At 57.6% G+C, this 12,661-nt stretch overlaps 1 long non-coding RNA gene across 1 annotated transcript; it reads left to right on the forward strand.

Annotated features, from left to right (window-relative positions):
• Window positions 1-249: 249 nt before the first annotated feature.
• Window positions 250-2,537, forward strand: LOC142828938 (uncharacterized). The gene is made up of 2 exons (XR_016349575.1): window positions 250-751; window positions 2,299-2,537. It is a non-coding gene; the product is annotated as an uncharacterized LOC142828938 (long non-coding RNA).
• The last annotated feature ends 10,124 nt before the right edge of the window (window positions 2,538-12,661 follow it).

The raw sequence follows: 12,661 nt of genomic DNA on the forward strand, positions 1-12,661 counted from the left end.
TTGATTTTAAGATGATTTTAGATTTTCCAAGCGCTTTGGGAGGCATGTGTGTAAATTGCAAGTTATGAACAAATGACTCCTTTAAGTTGCTTATGTTTCTAGACTGTTATTCCCTTTTCTATCTAAGGTTTGAGCATGGTTATTCCCCCCCCCCCCCCCGATCTTTTGGTTATTCGCCCCCCCCCCCCCCCGATCTTTTGGCCTGGGCGTTGATAACGTCTGTAGTTTATGCATCAGACGAAGCGGGTCTTTGCCCACGAAAGCTTCTGCTCCAACACACCCGCCAGTCTCTAAGGTGCCCCAGGGCTCCCGTCGCTTCTGTAGTTGGGCAGGTTTAGCTCCAGCTTTCCCTCCCACGTCTCAGCCTCAGGCCAGTGTTTCCAGTGAACCCAGCGAACCAGGCTTGACTCGCCCCTGCTGCAGCCACCGCCCTTCTCTGCGGACGTGACAGCAGCGCCCACGTGCTGCCGAGCGCCTGTCAGGCCTCCTGCGGCGCTGGAGCCAAGGCTCAGAGCGAGGGGCACGAGCCGGCTGCAGCGCTGGCGCCGGGCCGGGCTGGGCCGGGAGGCGGGGGACGCGCAGAGTTAACAGCTCGCCCAGCCCCGGCTCCAGTTTCTCTCCTCCAGGCCCCCCCCCAAGGGACGAGGGTCGGTATCAGGCAGGCGAGGCCGCGGCTCCCCGCGCTGGGGGAGGGGTCACCAGACAGTCCGCACCCCGGGGCCCGGCGCGGGACCCTTCAGCAGCGCAGCCGGTGCGGGCGCTGCCCTCGGCAATGATGCGCGCGAGCGGCGGAGTCCAGGGGAGACCAGCGCAGCGAAGGGGCTGGAAAGCGGCTCTCCTTGGAAACCGGCCACGGCCAGTCTGGGGGGGGGACCCACGGCCAGTCTGCGGGGGGGGGACCCACGGCCAGTCTGCGGGGGGGGGACCCACGGCCAGTCTGCGGGGGGGGGGGGACCCACGGCCAGTCTGGGGGGGGGGGGAACCCACGGCCAGTCTGCGGGGGGGGGACCCACGGCCAGTCTGCGGGGGGGGGGAAACCCACGGCCAGTCTGCGGGGGGGGGACCCACGGCCAGTCTGGGGGGGGGGGAACCCACGGCCAGTCTGCGGGGGGGGGACCCACGGCCAGTCTGCGGGGAGGGGGGGCCCACGGCTAGTCTGGGGGGGGGACCCACGGCCAGTCTTGGGGGGGGGGGAACCCACGGCCAGTCTGCGGGGGGGGGACCCACGGCCAGTCTGCGGGGAGGGGGGGCCCACGGCTAGTCTGCGGGGGGGGGGACCCACGGCCAGTCAGGGGGGGGGGGGTACCCACGGCCAGTCTGCGGGGGGGGAGGACCCACGGCCAGTCTGCGGGGAGGGGGGGCCCACGGCCAGTCTGCGGGGGGGGGACCCACGGCCAGTCAGCGGGGGGGGGGTACCCACGGCCAGTCAGCGGGGGGGGGGGTACCCACGGCCAGTCTGCGGGGGGGGGACCCACGGCCAGTCTGTGGGGGGGGGCCCACGGCCAGTCTGCGGGGGGGGGGGACCCATGGCCAGTCTGCGGGGGGGGGGGACCCACTCAAGGTCCCTTGAGCCACTTTTATTTCTAGATTCAAACGCTTCAGGGGGCGCTTCTTTGTAAAGGAGGACAAAGCCCCCCCCCCCGCGAGGGGTTAGCGGGAATCGGCGGCAGAGAATGTTACTGCAGCCTGTACCGCTCTGAACCGGGACTCTGGTCCGGCAGGACCCCGGGTGTTCCTGGAGCAGAGAGCCCAGGGGCAGGGAGGCCAGTGGGAGCAGGGGTCGGGCAGTGTGGAGGCACAGGGCCAGAGGGCTCAGGCGGCAGGGCCGGGGGCTGGAGCTGTGCGGGGAGCTCTGGTGGTGCAGCCAGGAGCCCCGGGGCGCAGCAGGCTCAGGCAGCGCGGGGAGTTCCGCTGGTTGGTACAGAGCTGCTCCCTGCAGCTCTGTGCTCCTTAGGGAGAACTTGGGGTTCATACGCATCGCTCCGCACGAGCCCCCGGCGGGGCAGCCAGGAGCGCGGCAGGGGGCTCAGGAGGTGCAGCGGGGAGTCCCAGGCCCGAGGGGTCCAGTCAGGGCCAGCAGCTCAGCTGTCTGATGGCAGTGGGGAGCGGCTGGGGCCAGCAGCAGAGTCAGCGGGTTCCTGGGAGGCGGTTGACAGGGGACCTCCCTGGTCTGGCGAATTCCCTTGTTCAGGTTCCACGGCTGCCGGACCACGGAGGTCCAACCTGTAGTTGGAAGCTTGGGAGCAAGTTTGTTTTTATTCATGGTTGAGCCATAGCCTGTCCGGATCCCCTCTGCAGGGTCACACTGCAACTGGCTAATGCCGGAAGACGAAGTGTTTCCTCGCCCCGTCAGCCCTGCGACCAGTCACAGTCCTCGCAGGCTGAGGACAGGACACCCCAGCGCACCTGGTGTTACTGTGACGAGAGGGCAGCGAGCCCTTGGAATACTGAACATTTCTCGCCTCTGGCAGGTACTGAGTCATCTCAGCTTCAGAGCTCCGTGCTGAACAGCAGAATTGTAAAGATCCCTATTTTGGTTTCTATTGCCGTGTTAATCATTTGCAACTGATTCTCTCTTGCAGCTCGGTACAGCACTATACATGTGCATATTTAACAGGGATGGTGCATATTCATTGTTTACCTCCTGTGCTAGGAAAGACAGAGTGCACAGTTCTCCTTTTCTTTCCCTTCCCATCGCCAGGCAGCATGAACCGAACAGCTAGAACACAGGCTAGACCAGTCGTTGGAGACATGGGCTGCATTTCAGAGTGATCCAGCAGGTTCCTAATTGCTAATCCAATATTGTTGCTAGTGTTTCAGTGAGTTTGTGCAATACAGGGGCTCCTAGGGGCACTGCTTAGGGGGTCAATCCGGGTGAACTGCTCAGACACAGGGCTACTTACAGCCCAGGCCTGGGGGTCCTCCGCTGCACGGCACCAAACCCATCCCAGGGAGCTCTTCTGTTTGCCACACTGGCCAGCATGAAGCCTCACAAGCAAAACCCCTCAGGGTATGTCTACACTACAAAGTTAGTTCGAATTAATATTGTAGTGTAGACGTACCCTCAGTCACTCCGGTTCCCTGTGCCACAGCCAGCCCCGTCCTGGGACAGAGGACGGGTTCCAAGTCCATGTCACCAACTCCAGACAGGTTCTCCTGTCGCACAGTCCCAGGGCAATCTTACCCAACCAGCGGGGCCCCTTCAGCATCCAACCTCCAACAGGCCATCGGCAGGAAGGAAGAAATGGAGGAGTGAAACCAGCTCAAGGAGGCAGACACACACGCCACTTGCACAGGCCTTGGTGCCGGCTTGCAGCGGAGATGGGACAATCTGCCCCCTAAAACACGTCTCCGGAACACGTCCTGCCTTCGGCCGGGGGCAGCAGAGACCCTGCACAGGCGACCAGCCGGGTGAAGTAAAACAGGGAGGAGCCCCTCTGTACAGCAGCCCAGTGCTCTCCTGGCTCTCTGGGCGGAGCAGAGCTTCTCCTCCAGCGGGCAGCCTGGAAAGAACAGCTCCTCTCTTTTATACTGCTCCAGCATCTGGGCATGCCCGGTCCAAGGAGAGGGGCGGGGCGGGGCGGGACTTCCTCCCCCTCCCCCCGGATTCAACCCCCCCCGTTCAGTGCGAGGTGTGGACACCCCGGCACAGGCCAGCCAAAGTCCAGTTGGCAGCGCACGGAGCTCTGGTGTTGTGGGCTCCCCGGACGCTGTGACATGTCCCCTGGCTCCTGGGAGGGACGTCCCTGCCCAGCCCCGAACCCAAGGCCGGACTCCGGGAGTCGCCGAGATGGTGGCCAGAGGAGCTGGAGGGATGGCACCTAGGGGCAGGGGCAGCGCCTGGCGTGCCTGGGGATGGAGAGATGCTGGCCGCTTCCGGGAGCCAGCCCGAGCGCTGCTCCCCCACTCCCTCCCGCTCTCCAAACCTCCCAGCCCCGAGGCTGCAGGCAGGGGAGGAGCAGGGCGAAGGGCGAAGGGCTCAGGTTTCCACTGTCGGGAAGTTGGCAGCCCCCCGCTCTTCCCATCCCCCTCCTTGCACCTCTGAGACCAGTGCGCAGCGCTGCACGGCGGGAGCCTGGCCCGGATCCAGCAGGGGCTCCACGCGCCGGCAGTTCCGCCCTTCCACTGCGGCTCATTGGCCGGTTGCCGCCGAGCTCCCGGCTTCCCCTTCGTGCAGCCGAGCCGAGAAACTTTCCCGCCCACGCGCCCCGCGGCACCCAGCGCCGCCGGAGTCCTGCAGCAGCCAGCGCGGCGCCCGGCCCGGGCGGCTCTTCTGCAGCCCAGCTCGGCCCGGCAGCCTGACAGGCCGGAGAGCGACGCCGCCTGCTGCGGGGCAGCCCGAGGGAACAAGCAGCCACGCGTGGCTGGCGCGGGGGCGTTTTCCTTCCCTGCGCTGCTCAGTTGTTCCCTCGGGACACGCTGCTGCCGCCTTCCCGGAGGCGCGTCACACGGTGCTGCCACGCGGCGCGCAAACAAGCAAGTGCCCCCCCACACCCAGCCAGACAGCCCCTGCCCCCAGCCAGACAGCCCCTGCCCCCCGCCCAGACACCCCTGCCCCCAGCCAGACACCCCTGTCCCCAGCCAGACAGCCTGCCCCCCGCCCAGACACCCCTGTCCCCCGCCCAGACACCCCTGCCCCCCGCCCAGACACCCCTGCCCCCAGCCAGACAGCCTGCCCCCCGCCCAGACACCCCTGCCCCCAGCCAGACAGCCTGCCCCCCGCCCAGACACCCCTGCCCCCCGCCAGACAGCCCCTGCCCCCAGCCAGACACCCCTGCCCCCAGCCAGACAGCCTGCCCCCCGCCCAGACACCCCTGCCCCCAGCCAGACAGCCTGCCCCCCGCCCAGACAGCCCCTGCCCCCAGCCAGACACCCCTGCCCCCAGCCAGACAGCCCCTGCCCCCAGCAAGACAGCCTGCCCCCCGCCAGACACCCCTGTCCCCCGCCCAGACAGCCCCTGCCCCCAGCCAGACAGCCCCTACCCCCAGCCAGACAGCCCCTGTCCCCCGCCAGACACCCCTGTCCCCCGCCAGACACCCCTGTCCCCCGCCCAGACAGCCCCTGCCCCCAGCCAGACAGCCCCTACCCCCAGCCAGACAGCCCCTGCCCCCCGCCAGACAGCCTGCCCCCCGCCCAGACACCCCTACCCCCAGCCAGACACCCCTGCCCCCTGCCCAGACACCCCTGTCCCCCGCCCTCTGGCCAGACACCCCCTGCCCCCAGCCAGACAGCCTGCCCCCCGCTCAGACACCCCTGTCCCCCGCCCTCTGGCCAGACACCATCTGCCCCCAGCCAGACAGCCTGCCCCCCGCTCAGACACCCCTGTCCCCCGCCCTCTGGCCAGACACCATCTGCCCCCAGCCAGACAGCCTGCCCCCCGCCCAGACACCCCCTGCCACCTGCCCAGACACCCCCTGCCCCCAGCCAGACAGCCTGCCCCCCGCCCAGACACCCCCTGCCCCCCACCCTCTGGCCAGAAACCCCTGCCCCCAGCCAGACAGCCTGCCCCCCGCCCAGACACCTCCTGCCCCCCGCCCTCTGGCCAGACACCCCCTGCCCCCAGCCAGACAGTCTGCCCCCTGCCCAGACACCCCCTGCCACCCGCCCAGACACCCCCTGCCCCCAGCCAGACAGCCTGCCCCCCGCCCAGACACCCCTGCCCCCAGCCAGACAGCCCCTGCCCCCCACCCAGACACCCCTGCCCCCAGCCAGACAGCCCCTGCCCCCAGCCAGACAGCTTGCCCCCCGCTCAGACACCCCTGTCCCCCGCCCTCTGGCCAGACACCATCTGCCCCCAGCCAGACAGCCTGCCCCCCGCCCAGACACCCCCTGCCACCTGCCCAGACACCCCCTGCCCCCAGCCAGACAGCCTGCCCCCCGCCCAGACACCCCCTGCCCCCCACCCTCTGGCCAGAAACCCCTGCCCCCAGCCAGACAGCCTGCCCCCCGCCCAGACACCTCCTGCCCCCCGCCCTCTGGCCAGACACCCCCTGCCCCCAGCCAGACAGCCTGCCCCCTGCCCAGACACCCCCTGCCACCTGCCCAGACACCCCCTGCCCCCAGCCAGACAGCCTGCCCCCCGCCCAGACACCCCCTGCCCCCCACCCTCTGGCCAGAAACCCCTGCCCCCAGCCAGACAGCCTGCCCCCTGGCCAGACACCTCCTGCCCCCCGCCCTCTGGCCAGACACCCCCTGCCCCCAGCCAGACAGCCTGCCCCCTGCCCAGACACCCCTGCCCCCAGCCAGACAGCCTGCCCCCTGCCCAGACAACCCCTGCCTCCAGCCCCCTGGCCAACATCTCCCCTGCCCCCTAGCCAGGCACCCAGCTCCCAGCCCGTTCCTGCCCCTGGCCAGGCAGCCAGCCTCATGGCCAGACCTTGCACCCTCACCCCCTGCTACAGTCCACCTCCGGCTCAGATCCTGCAAGCCCATCCCTATCCCGTTCACTGGTAGCCGTGTCTCACACACTTAATGCCTTGTTTTTGGCCCCAACCAAAACCGCGGGGGGGAGGGGGGTCACAAAAAACTCTAACACTGTAAATCTGGTCAGAGGCCTTGAACCTCAGTCCTCTCCTCCCCTCCCCCCACTGGAGCACCAGGGGAGTGAGGTGTTTCAGGTGGGGGGGTCACACTGATGAAGGTTGGCGGCTTGGGGAGGGTTTTTTTCACTTGTGTGGTCCTGACTGATTGTTTCTGGGGGTCAGTGGCCAAAAAAGGTCCCTGCCCCTGCCATAAATCAAGACAATGTTGAAACCTTTTGTGTTGGACGTAATATTTGACTTTATTTTAAAATGAAGCCTGGCCAACAAGCCCCTAACTGGGGCCAGGTCCCCATCTGGCCACAGCATCGTACCACTCTGGCATCCCCCCATACACCCCAACCCAGACTCCTGCACCTCCACAACCCCACTCCCCTGCCATAAGACTCCTGCACCCCCTCCACCCTAATCCTGAGCCCATCATACACCTGAATCCCCTGCCTTGAGCCCCTCATGCACCCCAACCCAGGCCCCTGCACCCCGACATCACCAGCCCCTGCCATAAGACAGAAGACAACCCGAATACCTGCTTGAAGCTGGATTTGACCCATTGTGATGTAAACTTCAAAGAACTGTGTGAAAAGATGCAGCAGGAGAAATCCCATGAAATAAAGTCTGTGAGTACAAGGGTTCATTTATGCTTGTTTTAATCATTATGGCAATTATCAATAATATTCAGTTGTGTGTTTTCAGTCATGCGAATGGGCCTTCTTATATGCTCTTTGTTGACCACTTGCTCTGAATTTTGAGGTAGTTTGGCTCTTTGGTTTGAAAAGGTTGCTGACCCCTGGTCTATTGCGTCCGTTACCACACTCGATACCACGTGGCTGTCGCCTATGTCAGCAAACCCTGTAACATCTGGTGACCACAGTCCGTTGTCTTTGCCTTGACCTCGCTGACAGACACAGGCAGCCCATCGGATGTATCTTTGCTGAGGGCAATAGGCTAGTTAGAAAGGTGGCTGGCAGGGAACACAGAGGCACATTACATCGCATAAGGCTTATTATGATGTTGATATACAGACACCAGAATACCACGGTTTAGCTACTGTGCTCAGAACAGTGCCCTGACTGCTAGGCTGTGGGACAGTGTGGGGCTGGCATTCTCAGCTTCTCCTTTTGAAGCTATTCCACTTTCTCTAAACAGCTAGTCACTTGAGCGAGGATTGAACCTGGCTCCTGGTCACCGAGGTGAATGCCATCAGCAGTCGGTCACTCTCTCCCTGGTCCAGGAGCTATTCATTGCAGTTCACCACAGCCATTCGCTGTCATTGATTCGCCGAGACCTGCCGTTCGCAGCCAATAAGTTATTCTGCAGAAAAGCTTCTGTCTAGCTGTAAGTGGAGGAGCTAAGCTTGGTTCAGGCTCGTTTGGAACCAGCTTCCTCTGTATTAATTATGCACCGAATGCTCATGAGAGAACACAAGCCCACTAGCCCCTTACGCTCTGATCCTGGAGAGAGCTCTGCGATCTGCGGTAGACCCCTCATGCATCATGGCCTGCTTTGCAAGAGCAGGGCCGACGCGGCCTCCCCTCCTTGCTGGCTTGCCTGAATGTCGGCCCTAGTTCGAGAGGTGGCTGGAAGTGTGGGACACTGGCCCTGTTGAAACCCCACATATATATATTTACTAGTTGGGGCTGTCCTTTGTTTGACTGGATTGGATGTAATAAGGTCATGATTGCAGGTTTCTGTGCAACCATCAGCTTGCAGAGGAGAACTGAATTCATCTTTCCATATCACAGAAACGTACCTAAGAGTTCTGTAATTGCACATAACAAATGAGTTCCTACTCCTCAGAAACTCCTACTTTAGCCCTGTAGCTCATGAAATCCTCAGTTTTGCATGAAATAACCACTTCCTGTAGACAGAGCAGACATTCAGTCCCTTTTGCTTTAGGTAGTGAATTTTACCTGAATCCTCCTTTCCACGTTTGAATCTACACACACAATTGCTTCAGTAAGCCAGTCACATTTCACAGGACTAAGCTAGGGGAGAGGTAGATATGCTGGAGTTCAGCGATAGGGTCTGGAGTGACTTAGACACATTGGAGGGTTGGGCCACAAGAAATCTGATGAGGTTCAACAAGGACAAGTGTAGTTCCTTGGGGTGGAAGAATCACAAGCATTGCTAAAACAAAAAGACAGGACTATGCAGCACTTTAAAGACGAACAAGATGGTTTATTAGGTGATGAGCTTTCATGGGCCAGACCCACTTCCTCATTTTGATCTGAGGAAGTGGGTCTGGCCCACGAAAGCTCATCACCTAATAAACCATCTTGTTCGTCTTTAAAGTACTGCATAGTCCTGTCTTTTGTTTCAGCTAGACCAGACTGACATGGCTGCATCTCTATCACTATTCTACAAGCATTGTTAAAGGCTAGGGACCGACTGGCTGTTCTGCAGAAAAGGACCTGGGGATTCCAGTGGATGAGAAGCTGGATATGAGTCAACAGGGCGCCCTTGTAGCCAAGAAGGCTAATGGCATATTAGGGTCATTAGGAGGACCATTGCCAGCAGATCTAGGGAAGTGATTATTCCCCTTTATTTGGCTCTGGTGAGGTCACATCTGGAGTATTGTGTCCAGTTCTGGGCCCCCCACTACAAAAAGGATGTGGACGCATTGGAGAGGGTCCAGCGGAGGGCAACCAAAATGATTAGGGGGCTGGAACACACAATCTATGAGGAGCGGCTGAGGGATTTGGGTTTGTTTAGTCTGCAGAAGAGAAAAGTGAGGGGGGATTTGAGAGCAGCCTTCAACTTGCTGAAGGGGATTTCCAGAGAGGATGGAGAGAGGCTGTTCTCAGTGGGGGCAGGTGGCAGAACAAGGAGCAATGGTCTTAAGTTGAAGTGGGAGAGGTCTGGGTTGGAGATTAGGAAAAACGATTTCCCTAGGTGGGTGGGGAAGCGCTGGGCTGGGTTCCCAGGGATGGGGTGGAATCTCCATCCCTAGAGGTTTTTTAGTTTGGGCTTGACAAAGCCCTGGCTGGGATGATTGAATTGGGCTTGGTGCTGCTTTGATCAGAGGGCTGGAGTTGATGACTCCTGAGGTCTCTTCCAGCCATAGGATTCTACAATTCTAAGAATCAGTCGGGTGTGGAGAACTCAATTTTCTGCAGTTGCCAGGGCCTGACAAAAGGATGAATCACTTTGTATGACCCCAGTGCCTTTTGTCACATGTGACTGTGTAATCACAAGAAAACAAAACAGATAGTCTAGCAACATCTTAAAGACTAACAAAACATGTAGATGGGATCATGAGCTTTTGTGGGCACAACCCACTTCTTCAGATTGTGAAGTTCAAGCCTTCACTGTATCCTCTGGCAAGGAGTTCCACAGATTGACTGTGCTCTGAGTGAAGAAAAACTTCCTTTTGTTTGTTTTAAACCTGCTGCCTATTAATTTCATTTGGTGACCCCTGGTTCTTATATTGTGGGAATAAGTAAATAACTTTTGCTTAGTCACTTTTTCCACACCAGTCATGATTTTATATATCTCTGTCATATCCCCCCCTTAATCTCCTTTTTTCTAAGGTGAAAAATTCCAGTCTGTTTAACCTCTCTTCATCTGGGACCCATTCCAAACCCCTAATCATTTTTGTTGCCTTTTTCTGAACCTTTTCCAGTGCCAGTATATCTTTATTGAGATAAGGCAACCACATCTGCACGCAGTATTCAAAATGTGGGCATACCGAGGTTTTATATAGAGGCAATAAGAAATTCTCTGTCTTATTCTCTATCTTGTTTTAAATGATTCCTAACATTCTGTTTGCCACTCTGCACTGAATGGATGTTTTTAGAGAACTAGCCATGATAACTCCAAGACCTCTCTCTCATGTAGTTGTAGCCAAATTAGTCCCCAGCATATTGTATTTATGGTTGGGATTATTTTTTCCAATGTGCATTTCTTTAAATTTCTCAATATTATATTTCATTTGCCATTTTGTTGCCCAATCACTTAGTTTGGCGAGATCTTTCTGAAGCTCTTCACAGTCTGCTTTGGTCTTAACTATCTTGAGCAGTTTAGTATCATCTGCAAATTTTGCCACCTCACTGCTTACCCCTTTCTCTAGATGTGTGGTTCTCAACTGGTGGTCCATGGTGACTTTTTCAGTGGTCCACAGGAACATTATCCAAAGTCATACGGCGTGAGCAGGCGCCGCTGTTAGGCTGTTTTATGCCCTGTTCACAAGCACACGGTGCGTCATCCATAGTGTCACCTAGGACGTAACCGCATTGTGTTGCCACGGTAACTTCCATCTGAGGCTCTGAGCATCAGTGTAGCTGCCGCCATCGTGCTGAGTGGTTGCTGTGTCGTTCATCCTGTGCTATGTGTGCTGTTTTACATGTGCAGTGTAGATTGTTTATAATGGCAATGGCAGGATGAAATGTCAAGCACAAGTATTTGGAGGACTACATCAAATTCAGCTTCACATGTCAAGAAAAAGAAGGCGTGGATTTGCCACAATGTGGTGTTTGTTGCAAAGTCTTGGGGAATGACTCAATGAAGCCGGCTAAGCTGAAACTCCATCTCGAAAGGTGTCACCCCAACTTGTTGCAAAAGGATGAAGATTATTTTGAGCGGCGGTTATCAGGTCTGAAACGGCAGCGCCTTGACTCAACAAGTGCATTCTACAATAAGACAAGCAATGCAGTGCACATTTTCTACATTGTTGCATACAAAGTTGCACAGGCCAAGAAGTCTCATACCATTGTCTCTGGTATTGGCACGCTCACTACTGGTCTATCCAGCTATGCAGACTCTCTTCTCAAACCCTTTGCAACCAACACCCCCAGCAATCTCCGAGACACTACTGACTTCCTAAGGAAACTACAAAACATTGATAACCTCCCCAATAACACCATCCTTGCCACCATGGATGTAGAAGCTCTATATACCAACATCCCACATGAAGACGGATTACAAGCAATTAGAAACACTATCCCAGAGGACACTACTGCCAACCTGATAGCAGACCTATGTAACTTTGTTCTCACCCACAATTATTTCCAGTTTGAGAACAACTTATACCTCCAGATCAGCGGCACAGCCATGGGTACACGCATGGCCCCACAGTATGCTAACATCTTTATGGCTGACCTAGAACAACGTTTCCTCAACTCCCGTCCCCTTTCACTCCTTCTCTACCTACGGTACATCGATGACATCTTTATGATCTGGACGCATGGCCAAGAAACACTGGAGATATTCCACAGAGATTTCAGCAACCTACACCCCACCATCAACCTCAGCCTGGACCATTCTACACGAGAGATCCACTTCCTGGACACCACAGTACAAATCAACAATGGAAAATTAGACACCACTCTCTACAGAAAACCCACCGACTCATACAGTTACCTACATGCATCCAGCTCCCATCCAGAACACACCACACGATCCATCGTCTATAGCCAAGCCCTTCAATACAACCGCATCTGCTCTAATCCCAAGGAAGCTTCTCTAATCTGCAAGGAAGCTGAATGATATATCTGTCTCTACCGACACAGTATCGAGACAGATAAGTGAGATATCACAGAACATCAGTGAATAAGTTGTGGATGAAATTAAGAAGTCTCCATTGTTTGCCATATAATTGGATGAATAGACCAATGTCGCATTGTGCTCTCCGCTATTGGTGTTCATACGATACATGGTTGAAGGAGACTTCAAAGACGAGTTTCTTTTTTGTAAGACTCTTGATACCACCACAAAGGCTCAGGATGTGATGGAAATTGTTAACAGTTTCTTTGAAGTACATGGTCTGGATTGGGTAAATCTTGTGGGTGTCACCTGCCATGCTGGGCTCAAGATCGGGCTTCCAAATGCTGGTGAAACAGCATGCTCCAATGGTAACCGGAGTTCATTGCTTCATTCATAGGGAAGCTTTGGTATCAAAAGCATTGCCTGATCAACTGAACGCCCTTTTCAAAGGGTTAGTGAAAATGGTGAACCACATCAAATCACCAGGCTGTTCGAAGGATTCTGCCTGGACATGGGTTCTGACTTGGATGTGTTGCTGTTCTACACTTCTGTACGGTGGTTGTCAGCAAGGAAAGTACTCAATAGAGTATTTCAATTGAGAGAGGAGTTGGATTTATTTCTCCAGCCTCAAGGGAAAGAGG

The sequence above is a fragment of the Pelodiscus sinensis genome, chromosome 5 (genome assembly GCF_052426305.1).
Source record: "Pelodiscus sinensis isolate ZL-2025 chromosome 5, ASM5242630v1, whole genome shotgun sequence".
In the NCBI taxonomy this organism is placed as follows: Eukaryota; Metazoa; Chordata; order Testudines; family Trionychidae; genus Pelodiscus; species Pelodiscus sinensis.